Source organism: Chiloscyllium plagiosum, unplaced genomic scaffold (genome assembly GCF_037043375.1).
Source record: "Chiloscyllium plagiosum isolate Xiang-an unplaced genomic scaffold, Cpla_swu_hap1 HiC_scaffold_16, whole genome shotgun sequence".
Taxonomy (NCBI): Eukaryota; Metazoa; Chordata; class Chondrichthyes; order Orectolobiformes; family Hemiscylliidae; genus Chiloscyllium; species Chiloscyllium plagiosum.
The window spans coordinates 41383610-41403055 of NW_028270154.1; the positions used below are offsets into that span (position 1 = coordinate 41383610).

Sequence of the window (19446 nt, forward strand, 5' to 3'; positions counted from 1 at the left end):
CTTCTCAAATAAAAACAAACAGAATTAGTGGCAATTTTGGTAGAGATCAACATTCTTTGAATTTGCAATATGAAGGGGGCCAATGAAGTCTTAACAATAATTCACAGAACTGAAACAACTCAGCCTCAAGTTCTAATATTCTCTAAAAAAATCAGAAAACATCAAACTCAAAATGCAGTGTTCTTTTTGAGAACACTCTGCATTAAAAACACAGCCAAAATATTATGATACAATATTCTCATATGGCTAAAGCATGACCACTGACCCAACTTTTTTTTTTTAAAAACAGGCATTGTAGAATTTGAAACAAATCAGAGGCGTAAGGTACTCAATTTGTTTTAAAGGTTACAAGTTTGATAATTTTAAAAAAGGACATAATGTTGTACAATTTCAATGTAAAAACAAAATCTGCCCTATTACATAGCCCACAAAACACATTGAATTGAGATCCTAATTCAAGCAAGGCAAAACACATTCACTTAAAAGGATTTTCTGAAGCCGTATTTTAACAAACAAATATTTTTAAGCAAACACTCAGCATGGTACAATTTACATTGAAACTTTCCTTTTTCAACACAAGTATTAGTACAACCTTAATTTCAGCATTTCTCATTTTTGGTTTTTTTTTTGCATCCTCTCACTGAACTTAGAGAGAAAACCCTCACAGCAGACCACACATCACTGCAGTCCCCCAGAAGCCACTGTCTTCCCCCAGAAGAAAGACTGGCAGAGCCTCAAATTTCACTACTGGGGACTTTAACCCCCTTCTCAGTGTATTCCTCATGGGGGTTGAGACCCCAATCAGACACAGAGGTCTCGAATCTCACTTAAAACAGAACTCAAATCCCAGTTAAACACAAAACACTCAAATCTGACTCGAATTACATTACAGCAAGAGGACTTGATCCTCAATAAAACTGAAGAGACTCAAACCCCACTACAGCACAGAGGACTTGAACCTCAATTAAAACCCAGGGAACTTGAACCTCAGTACAGCACAGAGGACTTGAATCTCAATAAAACCCACCCAATACAGTATTGAGGGCTCAAACCTTAAAACCTAGGGGATTCAAACCCCAAAACAGCATAGAGGACTTGAACCTGAATTTTACCCAGGGGACTTAAACCCCAATACAGCACATAGTATAGCTTTACCTCCTTTATGTCAGGTCCAGGCCAGAGAGAGGGAACAATCACTCATGTGCACAGGGACATGAGTTCTCAGTCTTCTCTCAAACAACAGATTCTTAAAGAATCATATAGTCACTTGCAGACAGTAGCATCCAAATAAGGCAACATCCATATTGATTGGGTAACCATTACAATCGGCAGTAAAGATTAAGTCATCTGGCATTATACAATGGACATTCTTAACCTTGTTAACTGGCTTCACATAATGAATGCTTTTCACCTTGTTAACCCTCTACCCTTGCTTCCAGCACCTCATTGTTTACTGCAAGTTTTTATCTCGTCAAAGTCATGTCAGCTGAGCCTTTATTACACAACCCAAAATTTAACTCTTTCCCTACCTGCTCATACCTTTAATTGGAAGCACACTAGCTTTCGGAGCAACACTCCATCAGGTGATTGACAATCACCTGATGAAGGAGCATCACTCCGAAAGCTAGTGTGCTTCCAATTAAACCTGTTGGACTATAACCTGGTGTTGTGTGATTTTTAACTTTGTACACCCCATTCCAATACCGGCATCTCCAAATTATGCTCATACCTTATACACTTTCTCACACTGGGCAGGGAATGCCACAGATTCACAACCCTTTGGGTGACAAAGTTCTTCCTCAACTCAGTCCTAAATCTGCTTCTCCTTATTTTAAGGCTATGCCCCTAGTTCTAATTTCACTTACCAGTGGAAACAACCTTTCTGCATCTATCTTATCTACTCCCTTCATAATTTTATTTGTTTCTATAAGATACCCCTCATTCTTCAAAATTCCAATGAGTCTAGTTCCAGTCTTCTCAATCTCTCTTCATAAGCCAACTCTCTCAACTCCGGAATCAACCTGGTGAACCTCCTCTGCACCCCCTCCAGTGCCAGTAGATCTTTTCTCAAGTAAGGAGACCAAAACTGTGTGTAGTACTTCAGGCGTGACATCACCAGCCCCTATACAGCTGCAGCATAACCCCCTATTTTTAAACTCCATCCATCTAGCAGTGAAGGACAATATTCCATTTGCCTACTTAATTACCAGCTGCACTGCAAACCAACCTTTTGTGATTCGTGCGCAAAGACACCCAGTCCCTTTGCGCAACAGCATGCTGCAATTTTTCACCTTTAAATAATAGAGGAGAAAGTGAGGACTGCAGATGCTGGAGATCAGAGCTGAAAATGTGTTGCTGGAAAAGCGCAGCAGATCAGGCAGCATCCAAGGAGCAGGAGAATCGATGTTTCGGGCATGAGCCCTTCTTCAGGAATGAGGAAAGTGTGTCCAGCAGGCTAAGATAAAAGGTAGGGAGGAGGGACTTGGGGGAGGGGCGTTGGAAATGGGATAGGTGGAAGGAGGTCAAGGTGAGGGTGATAGGCCGGAGTGGGGGTGGGGGTGGGGGCGGAGAGGTTAGGAAGAAGATTGCAGGTTAGAAAGGCGGTGCTGAGTTTGAGGGATTTGACTGAGACAAGGTGGGGGGAGGGGAAATGACCTGAAAATGTGTTGCTGGAAAAGCGCAGCAGGTCAGGCAGCATCCAGGGAACAGGAGAATCGACGTTTGGGCACAAGCCCTTCTTCAGGAAGGTGAGGATGATAGGCCGGAGTGGGGGGGTGGGGGTGGGGTTGGGGGCGGAGAGGTCAGGAAGAAGATTGCAGGTTAGGAAGGCGGTGCTGAGTTCGAGGGTTGGGACTGAGACAAGGTGGGGGGAGGGGAAATGAGGAAACTGGGGAATTCCGAGTTCATCCCTTGTGGTTGGAGGGTTCCTAGGTGGAAGATGAAGTGCTCTTCCTCCAGCCGTCGTGTTGCTATGACATGCAGGTCCTTGGACTCCTCCATCGCCAGACCATAGGAGTCCAAGGACCTGCATGTCATAGCAACACGACGGCTGGAGGAAGAGCACCTCATCTTCCGCCTAGGAACCCTCCAACCACAAGGGATGAACTCGGATTTCCCCAGTTTCCTCATTTCCCCTCCCCCCCACCTTGTCTCAGTCCCAACCCTCGAACTCAGCACCGCCTTCCTAACCTGCAATCTTCTTCCTGACCTCTCCGCCCCCACCCCCACTCCGGCCTATCACCCTCACCTTGACCTCCTTCCACCTATCACATTTCCAACGCCCCTCCCCCAAGTCCCTCCTCCCTACCTTTTATCTTAGCCTGCTGGACACACTTTCCTCATTCCTGAAGAAGGGCTCATGCCCGAAACATCGATTCTCCTGCTCCTTGGATGCTGCCTGACCTGCTGCGCTTTTCCAGCAACACATTTTCACCTTTAAATAATAGTCCATTTTGCTGGTATTCCTACCAAAATGAATGACCTCACATTTAATTCTGAATGAGTAATTTACCTATGCCACTTGTCAACTATTCCCCATAGCCCAGCAAATCCTTCCTTTTCAGATAATCATTAAATTCCTTTTAAAAGCCTGAATTGGCTCTGTCTATATCACACAATGAGTCAGTGTGTTCCAGATCATAGCCACTTGCTGTGCCATTCTTCATGAGGCCATTGTTTCTTTTATCAGTTAGTGTAAATCTATGCTCTCTGGTTCTTAATCCTTCTACAAATAAGAACAGTATCTCCTAAATACTATGCCATGAGAAATAACGAGAAATTTTATGCTCCTAATATTTGAGGGCAGGTGGGCAACACGAACAGCAGCACAATAATTAACTCACCCACCCATCTCTGAGTTGTTCTCCATAATATGATGGATGCGAAAGACATTGGTCAGCCCACATATGCTTAGGCCATTTGAGGCCCTAAAACCATAAGATGTAGGAGCAGAAGTAGGCCATTCAGCCCATCAAATCTGCACTGTCATTGAGAGAATTGCTGATCTGACAATCCTTAACTCCATTTTCCTGCCTTTACTCCATCATCCTTCATTCATTTCATTATTAAAAATGTGTCTATCTCAGCCTTGAGTGTAGTTAACAACCCAGTATCCAAAGCGCTCTGTAGTAAAGAACTGCACAAATTCACTACTTTCGAAGAGAAGAAATGCCTCCTCTGTCAATATAAGATTGAACCCTTATTCTAGCCCTAGAATGAACATCTTCACATCTACCCCATCAAGAATGTTATATGTTTCAATTTGGCTGCTTCTCATTATTTAAATTCAAAGGAATAATAGACACACCCTACCCAATTTCTCCTCATATGACAATCCCTGTATACCTGGGATCCACTGAATGAGCCTTCGCTGGACTGCTTCCAATGTCAAAACACTTTTCCTTAGATTATGGGACCAAAGCTGTGTTCAGTATTCCAGCTACAGTCTGACTAGTGTCTTGTATTTTTAGCAAGATCTACTTATTCTTATATTCTGTTCCTTTTGAAATAAAGGCCAACTTTCAATCTGACTTCCCTGTTACTTGCTGAACCTGTAACCTTGTGGTTTATGCAAGATGATTCCTAAATCCTTCTGTCTCGTGGCTTTCTGCAGTCCTTTACCATTTGAGTAATACTGGTTACTTTACCTTTTGCACCAAAGTGCATAGCCTCACATTTTACCACGTTGTATTCCGTCTCCCATATTTTTTGCTGAGTCACTTCACTTGACTGTATCCCTCTGCAGACTCCTTGAGTTATCCATAGCACTTGACTTCCGATCTATTACTGTGTAATCCTGACTAAATACGTTCACTTCTTTTTAATTCAAATCATTAATATATATCGTAAATAATGTGACCCCAGCACTGGTCCCTGTGGACTCCACTAGTTCCAGGTTACCATTCTGAAAATGCCCTCCTTGTCCAAACTTTCTGTCTTCTAATGATTAGCCAATCCTCTATCCATACTCATATACTACCTTCAACCCCGTGAACTCTTATTAAGTAGCCTAATATGAGATATTGTATCAAACGCCTTCTGGAAATCAATATATATTACATCCTCAGCTTCCACTTTATCTGTCCACTTGTTATCTCCTCAAAGAATTTGAATCAGTATCCCCTTCATGAAGCCACACTGACTCTCGTTGATCATATATATTTCTGAATGTTCCATTATTACCTCCTAATATTTTCCCAACAGACGTTAACCTAACCAGCCCACAGTAACCTGTATTTTTGTCTCCTTCACTTTTTTGAATAAGGTGTTACATTGGTATTATCTAATCCTCTGGCACTTTTTCAGAATCTAAGGATGCTTGAAAGATCAATAGAAGTGTATCCCCTTTCTCTGGTTACTTCTTTTGACATGTTTGCATGCATCCCATCAGGTCAAGAAGACTCATTGGTCTTTAGCCCCTAGTACATTTTTCTAGTGATAGTTATTGTTTTTATTTCCTCCCCCATTTCTGCTCCTTAATCTTTTAGTATTTTTGAATGCCATTCGGATCTTCTACTGATGCAAAATATTTATTCAACTCCTCTGCCAGTTCCTGTTTCTCCATTATTATTTCCCCAGTCTCATTCTCTAATGGGCCAATGATCACTTAAGCCTCTGTCTTCATAGAATCCTAACAGCAAGGAAGCAGGCCATTTGGCCCAGCAAATCCACAACGAGTCTCCGAAGTGCATACCAACCAGACCAACTTTATCCCTGTAACCATACATTTCCCATGGCTAACCCATCTGGTCTGTACCTCCCTGGACACTATGGGGACTTTAGCTCGGCCAATCCATCTAAACTGCACATCCTTGGACTGCAGGTGGAAACCAGGACACTCGGAGAAAACCCACACAGGCACGGGGAGAACATGCAAACTCCACACTGACAGTCGCCCAAGGGTGGAATTGAACTCAGTTCCCTGGTGTTGTGAGGCAGCAGTGCTAAATTCAGAGCCACTGTGCTACCTTCCTTTTTATATATTTAAAGATGCTTTGGCTGTCCATCTGATATTACTTCCAAGTGTTCCCTTAATGTTAATTTTCTCCCTTTTCTTTGATCATCTTTTGTTGCCTTTTCAACTATCCAAATCATCTGGCGTACCACTAATCTTTGCCACTCTGCATGTTTTTTCTTTCAATTTGATGCTGTCCTTAACTCCTTGGTTAACTGTCATGATCCCATTCCTAACTTGGAGGTGCCGTTGTTGGACTGGGATGGACAAAGTTAAAAATCACACAACACCAGACTATGGTCCAACAAATTTATTTGGAAGTACTAACTTTCGGAGCACCTCTCCTTCATCAGGTGGTGGTCCACAACCATCTGATGAAGGAGCAGTGCTCCGAAAGCTAGTGCTTCCAAATAGACCTGGTGTTGTGTGATTTTTAACTTTATCTGATTCCTAGAATCCTTCTTCCTCACTGAAATATGTCTTTGCTGCAAGCCATATTTTTTCAAATATTTGCCATTGTTAATCATGAATGTTTGATACTAAACTCCTTTTTAAATCCACTCCAGCTAGCATTGCCCTATTTCTTTCTAATTACCCTCATTTAAATTTAGTACAGTTGTTTCTAATCCACCTTCTCCCTCTCAAACTGAATGCTAAATTCTATCTTGATATGGTCATAATTTTCTAGGGGATGTTTTACTCAGAGATAATTAATCAAACTTGCCTTATTGCATGTTACCAGATCCAATATAGCCTGATCCTTGGTTGGATCTACAGCATATTGTTCTGGGAAACTATCAGGAATACACTCAATGTGTATTCCTTGTGCCTCCCTCTGCCAATTTGACTTTCCCAATCTACGTAAAGATTAAAGTCACCTGTGATTAATCAACAGACTTTTTTTACATGCCCTCATTATATCCTCATAATGGTATCCTACTTGAAAAGTGTGGTGCTGGAAAGGCACAGCAGGTCAGGCAGCATCCGAAGAGCAGGAGAATCAATGTTTTGGGCATAAGCCCTTCATCAGGGCTACTCTTCTACTGTTCAGCTATTTTAGAGTCCTATTGACTACTCCTTTCAGTGAATGTTTCCCCTGGTTAGTTTTTACCTCCACTCAAATGTATTCTACATCTTCCACCTCAAAATCATTTCTTGCTATCAACCTTATTCCAACACTTACTAACAAAGCTATCCCCCCCACATTCTTACCTCCTTGCCTGTGTTTTCCAAAAGTCAAATGCCCTGAATATTTAGTTCCCAGCTTTGATTTCTTTACAGCAATGTCTCCATAATGGCTATACTCCTGAGATTTGGCATTGTAGGGATTAATCAGCCACTAGGCAGTCAGTTTGATCACCAGTTCTTATGAATAAGATTCCCTGTCTCACAGACCATTCACAACTAACCTTTCTATTCGGATGGCAAGCATTATCCCCATATGTCTGAAAATTTGAACATAATATTTCAAGTCAATGTTCTTTTATTAGAATTTATTAAAGGCCATTGACGTGAAAATTAACTGTTTTTCTCTCTATAGATGCAGCATTTTCTTTTTCTATATCAGGTTTATAGCATGTGTAGTATTCCTTATTGTTTACTGCAAACATTTCATTTTAGATACCCTGAAATTCAACGTTCTCAGTCTTGCTTGTGAAAAACTTACACTCCATTTGTGACATTGAACAGGGTCTGTTATAGTCACTCTGTTAATCCAAAGGAAGTGTCAAGGTACAGTTACTAGAGTTGATTGTGGCAATTATGATTCTTCTAACAACCTCCTATCCTTCCCCATCATGTCCTGATGATGATAAAAATATCAATGACGGGTCAATTAAAAGTAGGGACCTTATAACAAAGAATTTCTATAAACATGATTAAATATTATGATCATTTTGATTCACTATTTTGAAGTGCTTCATCATTTAATCTCTAATGATTAGGAGACACTGTAAAACTACACCCAACACCTTTATCTCTTATTCCTTAACTCGCAATTGAGTTCATAATAGTTTCAAGTAATTGTACTTGCTTTTCTGTGTATAGTTCATTAGCCTATGAATATTTGCTTGCTAACAATTATGTGGAACTAAATATCATGGCAACCAATTGCTGTGCTAAAACAGAAAGTGTCACTTGTAGTTATCCAGCATTGCCCAGCATCTGGCTTTTAACTATCTACTAGAAGGAAACACTTAGATGCCAGGCAACAGATAACATAGAAATTGAGAGGTAAGCAGCTATGAGGTTAAATGATGGCTGTAGGTTAGTACAATATTCATGTTCTCATTTCTCCTTTGGTCATACAGCACACGTAATTTGTTATCCAAATTTGAAAACAAATCTTTACTGAATTGTATCACTATTAACAGTTAACAATCTGCATAGACAGATAACGTATATAAAAATTTGAACTTCCAGTTAATAGTTGAAAAGAGGACAAGATTTCAAAAGAGCAAAAGCTCTATTGAATAAACACTATCTTTATGAACAACTTATGCTTTAAAGCACAAAATGGAATATTCCTCCTCATTTTTAGCAAAATTGAAAAACCACCTTTTATAGTTGTAAGCTACACTGACCAGTAGATGGTGAAGAATGTTTTCTAAGATTACAAAGGGATCTTGATCAATTGGGTCAATTGGCTGAAAAATGTCAGATAAAGTTGAACCTAATAAATGTGAGGTATTACATTTTGGTACAACAAACAAGGTAGGGCTTATACAATTAATTCTAAGGCCTTGGGTAGTGTTGTAGAACAGAGGAACTTAGGGGGTGCAGGTACATAATTCTCTGAAGTTTGTGTCACATATAGACAGGGTGGTTAAAAAGGCATTTGTCACGTTCATCTTCATTGCTCAGTCCTTTAATGATAGGAATTGGGAAGTCGTATTGAGGTTGTACAGTACATTGGTGAGACTTGTTCTAGAATACTGTGTCCAGTTCTGTTGCCCAGTTATAGGAAGGATATTATTAAGTTGGAGAGGGTTCTGAAGAGATTTACCAGGATGTTGCCAGATGTGGAAGGTTTGAGTCATAAAGAAATGTTGGATTGGCTGGAACTTTTTCATTGTAGCGTAAGAGGTTGAGAGGCGACCTGATAGAAGTTTATAAAATAATGACAGGTTGAGATAGATTTAATGGTAGTTGTCTTTTCTCTCGGATGAGGGATTTCAAGACTAGGGTGCACATTTTTAAGGTGAAAGGAGAGAGATTTTAAAAAGTCATGAGGGGCAATTTTTTTACACAGAGGTGATTCATGTGTGGAATGAACTTCCTGAGGAAGTGATGGATGTGGGTACAATTACAATGTTTAAATGACATTTGGATAAGTACATGAATAGGAAAGGTTTGGAGGGATATGGGCCAGGAGCAGGCAGGTAGGACTAGTTCAGTTTGGGATTATGTTCAACATGGACTGGTTGGGCCAAAGGGTCTATTTCCGTGCTCTATGACTCTGTGACATTTAGTTCTCCCAGAATCAGTCCAAAATAATTCTTAACTCCCAATGCTTCACTTCTCTAACCACAGAACTGCCTTTCACAACGCAAGTATTACTGTAAATCCTGCCGCTAGTGCAAGCTATGTGGATCGTCCAGTGTGGATTTAACTTCACATAAATTTGGTCTTTTCAATCTAAGCATAATCTTCCACCCACATTCTGACACTGTGTGGCCTCTTTTTCTTTTCTCACTCTCAGAAGCTGGCAGACCAATCCCACAGTCTGAGATAACGTGTGAAATTTTAGGAAAGCATTTAATCTATTACAGTGACTTCATCTATGCCTTTTCCATTTTAAAGCCCCAAAGGAACATGAATCATATGAACCTTGTATGAGGTTAGAGATGTGGATTCCTTGAGTACCCAAACATCTGTTTAGATGTTCTTTACTGGACAATGACAAGATGAGAATGACCACTGAACTTTGAATAGTAGTACCAGGGTCTTCAGATATAGAAGGCCAGGTAAAGTGTGTGGCCTCATTGTGAACGACAAGGGAGTGTCTGCCATTCTGACTTTATTCTGTGAGCAGTATGGCACTGTCGGTGACAACACTGAATTGCCAATGCTTGTCCAAGTGCACAGTGACGTTTTTAAAAATTGAAACAGGTGCAAGGGATTTCAGTCTTTCAATGGATATCCAGTGACTTGCACATGTTCTAGGATTGGTGTGTGATGTGGGTGGAGAAGCAGAGGTCATTCATGAAATTTGTTTAGTAATGTACTGCAAGAAGTTTCACAGAGCCTTGCAGCAAGAATTCTTCCAAACAAACTCGATTTAATTTACCCTTAGCCAAAAAAAATGATCAGCTCCAAATGTCAGAATTTCCCAGTCCCATTGGTTGCACACAAGTTTGCTTCATTGGAGGAACCCATTAACCTCAGCAATAGAAAAGGATTATGCTCCAAGATTATATCAATTATATATGATGAACAACATTGAATCATGCACACAATAAGATTTGGGGAGTGGATGGTACGTGTCTCCAGTGTTGTCTGACCACCTTTTTCTCCCTGCAATTTTTTAATGATCCTTGAAGTAACATAAGTAAAGTCATGTTTAAAATGAAAAGTTTTGTTCCTTCTGTTGAATATATCATTGGTCCAAAGGCAAGTCCACAGCTACAGATGTAAACTGGGAGGTTGCAATGAGTAGGCAATATAAGCGAAATAAACAGGAAAATGTTTCCATAATACATATTTTCAAAACTTTTCTTATTTGTTGCAATTACTCTTTAAATGTCCTGCATTTTGGTATTATTATCTGACGGAATTGTGCCTTTCATGTAGGTGGCTGCTTGGCATTGGCTGGCAAACAGATAACCAATTCTGATATCAGGATGCCATCAACTAAGATTGAGCCTCCTTTATTTGGGTAAGAGTTTCATTCCACCAATGTCATCTTCAGTAGAAACTTCTGAGTGTAATTGCTGTCTTTATTTGGTCTGAAAAAAGGTCTGTGGTCTTGGTCTGTGACTCCAAACCTACAGGAGTGTGGTAAACTCTTAAATGCCTTCTTAAAGGTGGGCGGCACGGTGGCACAATGGTTAGCACTGCTGCCTCACAGCGCCAGAGACCCGGGTTCAATTCCCGCCTCAGGCGACTGACTGTGTGGAGTTTGCACGTTGTCTGCGTGGGTTTCCTCCGGGTGCTCCGGTTTCCTCCCACAGTCCAAAAATGTGCAGGGTCAGGTGAATTGGCCATACTAAATTGCCCGTAGTGTTAGGTAAGGGGTAAATGTAGGGGTATGGGTTGGTTTCGCTTCAGCGGGTCGGTGTGGACTTGTTGGGTCGAAGGGCCTGTTTCCACACTGTAATCTAATCTAATCTAATCTTAAATGGTTGAGCAAACTATTTGGTTCTATCAAAACACTGCAATGTTGAAGAAGAGTCATGAAACTGGACAAGCAATCTGGCATCGGCTTAGGTATTGGAAACAACAATGGCAAGCCCAGTTCTATTAATTCTGTAAAACCTACCTGACTAATATCTGACAGCTTGTGCCAAAAGTGGGACAGCTGTCTTGCAGACTAGTCAAACAACAACTAGGCATTTAGTATAGTAAACTGTGAAGGTCTGTACAATTATGGCTCCCTTGAAAATAACATCATGATGATCTGTTAATTTCTTGATGACCAGTATGGTGCAGAATGGTGCTTCAAGAGACCACTTCCTGTCATCAAAGGCACCAAGCAAGACTGCATAATGGCTGACTTCTGTTTGTCATCCATTCTTTAGTTATAGGGATGCACACTCAGTTCAGACCAATGGAAATTGATTCAAAATGTAGAGGCTTATGATTGTACAAAACATTTATAAAGTTAATTTTTGTGCGCCTTTGACTGTGCTTTTAGCATACACTCCAAAGGGCATATAACTGTTGGTTGATTGATTTACCAAAGCCTTCAGATGTTTTGACCTTATGATAAATTTGAAAAAGACATAGGACAGAACTTTTTGCTTGCTTCAGCAGCTTGAACAATGGCAAGAAATTTGAGAATATGTAATGAAAATGGAAAAATTAGAGTTCTGTATCTAACTAATGTGCGACAGCTACCTTATTTCCATGCACTTGCATTTTATTAATGCTAATCTCGGCTCATTTCTTTGCAGCGTCCAATTCTCCTGAGAAACCTGACCACAACAATTGTCAACGTGGTTTCCTGATGAAAGCAGTTTGCCACTTGCTTCTCTAGACCTTCTGACACAACAATGTCCCTACATGTGCCATGGACATCATTCTCTTCCACCCTTCCTTCATGTAAGTGAGCATTGCTAACATCACTGCTCTCAGACTAACTTTCACATCACTTAAGAACTTCACTTTGAGTGCAGGGACACTTTATGACATGCACTCTTCTGCTACATTGCTTTACCTGCAGAGTCACACATGTCTACACTGGATACACCTTCTGGTTTTCAGTTTATTTTCTTAGCATTACTTAGGGACTGCCAGCCTCTCTGGCTTGCATTGCTTTTTAGTGCACATGGAGAAACAGGTAGTTTGTCATGGCGAGAAGAACTGAACAGTCAAGAAAATGGAAATAAAGCTAGAAATTAATGTTGTAATGAAGAGTCGTCAGACTTGAAACGTTAACTCTGCTTTCTTCCCACAGACCTACTGAGTTTCTCCAGTAATTTCTGGTCTTTTGAGATTTCCAGCATCTGCAGTTCTTTGTTTTATTTATATAAGGAAGTGGACATGTTGTCATATGACGCTATGCTACGTAAATGACATGCTTGCAGCATTTGTTGCATTTTATGTGGCCACACCCTGCATGTTATTCAACCATTTTGTAATGTCCGAAAGTCAATGGGGATCATTCCTTAGAGAGCTCAGGAGATCTACAGTCAGTCAGCAGCTCCCATCACTGTCAGTCAAGGGGCTCATCCAATTCCAGCCCAAGGGGTGGGTTAATTTTTCCTGCAGTGAGATGAGCAGAAGGATTTAGTATCATGGACAAGGATGGAGAAACAGTTAGTAATGATGCATGAGCAAGACAGAAAGACAATTCCCAAAGAGTGAATGAGAAGCGCAAAAGGCAGCAAAAGCTAGAGTTTGGGAGGATGAGGAAGGCGAGAGCCGGTGAGTAGAAGTGATGCATGGAGGCAATGGCGGAGTGGTACTACCACTAGAATATTAATCCAAAGACCATCATGGCAGATTGGGAATTTGAATTCAATAAGAAAAAATTTGAAGCTGAGAATTTAATGGTGACCTTGAAACCCATAGCTGATTGTTGGGAAAATTCCATCTGGTTCACTAAAGTCTTTAAGAGAAGGAAACTGCCATTCTTCCCTACTCTGGCCTACATGTGCCTCTGGACACACAGCAATGTTGGTGACACATAACTGCCCTCGGGACAATTAGGGATGGGCGATAAATGCTGGCCTAGCCAGCATAACCCCATCCCATAAAAGAATAAAACATTTTGTATGAACCTTGGTGAGATGTGTGTGCAGTGGCAGAGTTTGAGTGAGTGGTGGTCCTGTGAGTACAAGATAGCAGAGAACAGATTGTGGGACTTATCCTTGCAATGTGCAGAAGATGATTAATTTATTCTCTGTATTGCTGTGCATTGCCTTTTACCTGCGACACTGCAATGAGGTAGGCCACTATCTTGGTTTGGGCTAACTGAGTCTGGTGGTATGGCCTCCTTTGCCAGTGAGGAGAAAAAAACATGGCCCTCCTTTCCATAATTCCATCCACCAGCACCTTCAGGTCCCTGTCAGAGAATAGCCAAGTTAACTTGCCTTTCTGGGGTGTTTTGTTTGGGATAATGATGCAGGACTACAATGTGAAGATCAATTCCTGAGGTTTAAATATTGTGCCAATGGGGTTAATGTCACCAAGACCCAGCAGCAGGGAGCACTTCCATCTCTCCTGCTTTGCAATTCCATGAGTCCGGCATCGGAGGTGCCAATTGCATAATTTATGAACAGAAATTTACAAAAGAAAAGTCAACATGGGTCATAAGGACCAGCTGCCCTAGTTCTCACTGAAACTTCAGCGCATATATTTTGTGCCAACTTGCCCATGGCCATACACTCCAATGCCCATTTGTCATCATTAACAATATAATCCTTAACTTGATTCAGAAATTTTCCAGTTTTGAATGTATCATTTCCAAGATCCTGCATTGAATAGTGAAATTGCACATTGTCTGGGAAAACAAGCTTATCATTTAGCAGGCTCATCCACAGTTTTTTTCACAGAATATAAATCTGTGTCAATAAAAATCAAAACCTAACAGCCAGTTTCTCATATCATTTCACCATAGTTTTGTGGCATGGACAACTGGTGGCATTACACAAAGCAACAAGATATAGTCCACCTTTGTACTTAACATTTGTTGCAAACATTGACCGGCAAAACAAAACCATTAACATCAGTGTTTTTGTAAGATACAGCATTACCTAGAATTAAATGCATGCTAATCAAAACTCAGTTTCACTGTGTTGACCACGCGGTTCATATGGAGCATTCCTGCAAATCAAAAAGGGCATTCTATCGCTAGCTGAGCAAGAAGAATAACCAATAATTTAAATGGACAGAGATTGCAGAATTCTGAGTCACAAAGGGATCCAGGTCTCCTGGTAAATTAATAATAAAAGGTTAGTACACAGGTACAGCAATTGATTAGGAAGACAAGAAGAATGAGTTGTAAAAGTAGATCTGTTTTGTTGTAGTTGTGTAGAGCATTGGTGAGACTACATCTCAGTTACAGATATGGTCATCATACTTAAAAATGGACATACTTGCATTAGTCACAGCTCAGAGAAGGTTCACCCAACCGATTTCTGAGATGAAAGACAATATCATGAGGAAATGTTAGACACATTACGTCTGCATCCATAGCAGTTTAGAAAATGAGAGGTGATTTTTTTTGAAACAAAAGAGCCTAAGAAGGCTTGACAAGCAGATGTTGAAACATACGGAAAAGACTGGAACTAAGGGACACATGCTAAAAATAAGGGGTATCCCCTTTAAGATGGAAATTAAAGTAATTTTTGTTCTCTCAAAGTGTGAGTCTGTAGCATGCTTTTTGCCAGGGAGTGGTGGAATTGTACAATTGATTAGTTGAATAGTTTTAAGGCAGAAATAAATTCATGACTAACGAGAGAATAAAAAGAAAATTGAATTGAAGCCACAATCATATGAGCCATGATATTATTGAGTGCTGAAAGTCCAAGTCCTACCCCTAGTTTGTATGATCTGGATTAAATTCCATTTGCCACTTTCCTGCCACTTGACTATAATGAGTAGTAGTCTATATTTCTCCCCTCACCGTCAATCACAAGGCCAATTTTCTTTATCATGCAAACTTTTAATTTTCCCTCTATGTTTATTAAGTCTGAAGCAGTGATATATACCACAAAAAGCAAGAGACCGAGTGCTGAACCCTATGGTCCCTGCCACTCAGCCAATTTTGGATCCAGCTTACCACTTTCCATTGGACACTCTAGGGTTTTACTTGCCTGGCTGCTTTGCCATGTTGGACATCATCAAAAATCTTGCTAAAATCCTTAAGAAATTCAATGCAGACAATCAGACACAATCTACCATTGTATATCTATGCAGATTTTTTGTGATTAATCTATACCCTTCTGAATGATTTGTACAGTTCCTCAGAACCCATTATTGAGATTCAGCTGGTTGACTTTAAATTACTCAGTCCATCCTTTTCTCCCCTTTTCAAACACAGATTTGCTAATCCCAATTCTCCAGCAATGCATCTATAGCCAGAAGGAAACAAAATACAAAGATTACAGCCTGGACTATTTCCTCTCTTGTTCCTCTTGGTAGCCAGGGAGGTAAACTACCTGGACTTGGTAATTTATCTACTTTCAAAGATGATAAACTCCCGTTATATTTCTTCTCATTATGTTTATTGTATTCAATATTGCACACTCCTCCTTTCTATCAACAATGTGCATCATCTACCTATTTTGTTAATACAGTTGGAAAATATTCATTGAGGACCATGCCCACGCTTTTGCTTTACTTCAAAAGGTTACTTCTTGGCCTCTATTATGTCCCATCTTTTCATGAGTTATCCTTACAACTTTGCTTTCCTAATTCATTTATTAAAGTTAGCCCTGTACTTTCTATATTCCTTTCTTCACTATTGATACCTCAATATCAGACCCAAATATCCTTTTTTGCTTAATCCATCCAACCTCCAATTTGAAATCTAGTGTGGTGGTGAGAGGAGCTTTTTCTTCTTTTGGGAACATATTTGTTCAGCATTATTTGTAGAATGCCTTGAATTGCGTCCTTTAGACCTCATCTATACTTGTCCTCTTCCATTACTGCATTAAAACTGAATTATAATTGCTGAGATAAAAATGCTATTCCATTGATAACCCTCCCAACAGTCCAACCTTGTACCCTAAGCTAAACCCAAAACTGCCCCTTCACTTGTTGAGCTTGCTATTTACTGGCTAAAAAGGCTCTCTTAAGTATTTTAAGAATTCTGCACCTGCCATATCTTTTACATTAGTTTAATCCCATTTAATATCAAAGTGATCGAGCAAGCCTACTGTTAATGCTCTATTGTTTCTGCATTTCTCAACAAATTTGCTTACATATTTCCTTTTTAACTCCCTGTGTCTGTTTGTGACTCTATCCTATACTCGTAGCAATGTGATTGCTCTGTTTTTGTTTTCAACTCAATCATCTCATTAGATGTTCTTTCCAGCATAATAGCCCTCCTCATAGCTGTAACTGTTTTTTTGGTCAATGTTGTGACACCCCTTGCTTTTTTATATATTCACTTGTGGGATGTGAATATTGCTGCTGGCCAGCTTTTATTGCCTATCCCGAATTGCCTTTGAGAAGGTGGCATTAAGCTGCCTCTTGAACTATTGCAGTCCATTTACTGCAGGTTGACTCACAGTACCCTGAGGGAGAGGATCCCAGGACTTTGACCTGGCAGTGGTGAAAGAGCATCAATATATTTCCAAATCAGGATGGTGAGTGGCTTGGAAGGAAACTCAAATGTGGTAGTGTTCTGACGCATCTGCTGTCCTTGTCCTTCTAGATGGAAGTGGTTATGGGTTTGGAAGGTGCTGTTTAAGGAATTTTGTTGAACTTTTAATGCTTTCCATTCCCTCTGAAAGTCCTGTAGTAAGAATTGTAAAATTGCCATGCCTGCCCTTCTTTGACCAACCGTATCGTACTGTATTCCAAATGTCCATCCTTGCCTTCAACCCATCTGCTTTGTTTAATAGATTTCTTGCTTTGATACTTATTCCATTAATCATTCAATGACTCCTTTTTTGTCTATTTTCTAGCTTATTTTTCCTCTGCCTTCCATATTTATAGACCCTTCGGTCCAACTTGTCCAAGCCGACCAGATATCCCAAACTAATCTAGTCCCACCCTGCCAGCACTTGGCCCATATCTCTCCAAACCCTTCCTATTCATATACCCATTCAGATGCCTCTTAAATGTTACAATTGTACTAGCCTCCACCACTTCTGCTGATAGTTCATTCCATACACGCACAACCCCCTGTGTGAAAAAGTTACCCCTTAAGTCTCGTTCATTATCTTTCCCCTCTCACCCTAAACCTATGCCCTCTAGTTCTGGACCCCCCCCCCCCACCCCAGGGAAAAGACCTTGTCTATTTACCCTATCCATGCCCTTCATGATTTTATAAATCTCTATAAGGTCAGCCGTCAGCCTCAAGGACACCAGCCCCAGCCTTTTCAATCACTCCCTGTAGCTCAAATCCTTCTTGGTTGGTAACGTTTTGCTTTCCATTTCATGCTTTGCACCTATCCCTTCTGAATGTAATTTCAAGTTCCTATCCCCTTAACAAACGAGTTTAAACACTCCCAACATTACTAATAAATCTCCCCATGACAATATTTATTCCAATTTGTGCTGGTTCCTCCCACACCCAGGACATGAACCAGTGCCCCAGGAGTCTAAATGCCTTTTTTTTTGCTCCATCTACGCACTGATCTGCACTTTTCTCCTATTTTTGTACTCATCCTGCTTTTTAATTTCTTTCCTATTTTTCTCATCTGTCTTTCTGTGTATGTTTATATACCATACTTACAATTATATAGTCAGTGATAACTGACATAAGCAGAAAAATGAAACTTCTCTACACTAGATGGTGCAATTGAACTGTTGAACCAACATAGCCTGTATTAATGGGATTCAACTGTTATAGATAAATCCACTAAGTAGTTTGCACTTAATAAGTTTTTTTAAGCATTACATCTTATTGTAATGTCTTACTATTTATTTAATTCCTTGAATAGTACATTGAATGTAGAAACTGTAAGAATTAGTACTTCAAGTCTACGAAAATGCTTCCTCCTCTGTGCTCCACATTCTTCAAACACCTCTTCATTTTGTGATATGACAATAAAGTTGAAGTGAAAATCTATAACTCATTTATTTAATTCATTTATCAATAGATTGTAAAATTAGAGAAGCTGTTAGATTCTAATAAACAACAAACAATTGACAAAGACTCTATCCTATTTCCCATTTAGTTCCATTATATGGGGTTTATCCTTTCACCTCAAACAGTATGTAATTCTTACCTTTGTAATTATGCATAAAATTGAAGAACAAACAGATATATTTATGATAGACTTCTGTGTTTTTTTAAATACACTTGTGGAGCTGGCCAGGATTTTATTGCCTGTCCATAGATGCCCTTGAGAAGCTGTTGATGAGCTGCCTTCTTGAACTTCTGCAGTCCACATGCTGTAGATTGATCCACCATGTGCTAAAAAGGGAGTTCCAAGATTTCAACCTATCAACAGGGAAGGAATGGCAATATATTTCCAAGTCAAGATGGTGAGGGGCTTGGAGGGCAATTTGCAGGTGGTGTTCCCATGTAATGGCTGCCATCGTCCTTCTAGATGGAAGAGGTCGTGGACTTGGAAGATGCTGTCTGAGGATCTTTGCTGAATTTCAGCAGTGCACCTTGTAGATAGTACACACTGCTGCCACTGAGTGTCGGTGGTGGAAAGAGTGGATGCTTGTGGAGATGGTTCCAATCAAGCAGACCGCTTTGTCCTGGATATTCTCAAGCTTCTTGAATGTTGTTGGAGCTGAATGCATCAAGGCATGTGGGAGTATCCATCACTCTCCTGACTTGTGCCTTGGAGATGCTGGACAGGCTTTGGGGTGTTAGGAGGTGAGTTATTCGCCACAGTATCCCTAGCCTTTGACTTGCTCTTGTAGCTACTGTGTTTATGCGATGAATCCAGAGAGTTTCTGGTCAATGGTAACCCCGAGGATGTAATAGTGGGGAATTCAGTGATGATAACAACATTGAATGTCAAGGAGTGGTGATTAGATGGTCTCTTATTGAAGATGGTCATTGCCTGGCACTTTTGTGGCATGAATGTTACTTGCCACTTGTCAGCCCAAACCTGGATATTGTCCAGATTTTGTTGTATTCAAACGTGGACTGCTTCAGTATCAAAGGAATCGCGAATGGTGCTGAACATGGTGTAATC

The 19446-nt window shown here is 40.3% G+C and overlaps 1 protein-coding gene across 3 annotated transcripts in view; it reads left to right on the plus strand.

Moving 5' to 3' along the window:
* LOC122556625 (neuropeptide Y receptor type 6-like) overlaps positions 1-19446 on the plus strand; it is an 88865-nt gene that overhangs the window by 12808 nt on the left and 56611 nt on the right. For all 3 annotated transcript variants that reach the window (XR_015759731.1, XM_087995322.1, XM_087995323.1), the window contains exons 2-3: positions 10745-10829; positions 12067-12214. The gene's annotated coding sequence lies outside the window, so the exon portion shown is untranslated. The remainder of the gene's footprint in view (positions 1-10744; positions 10830-12066; positions 12215-19446) is intronic.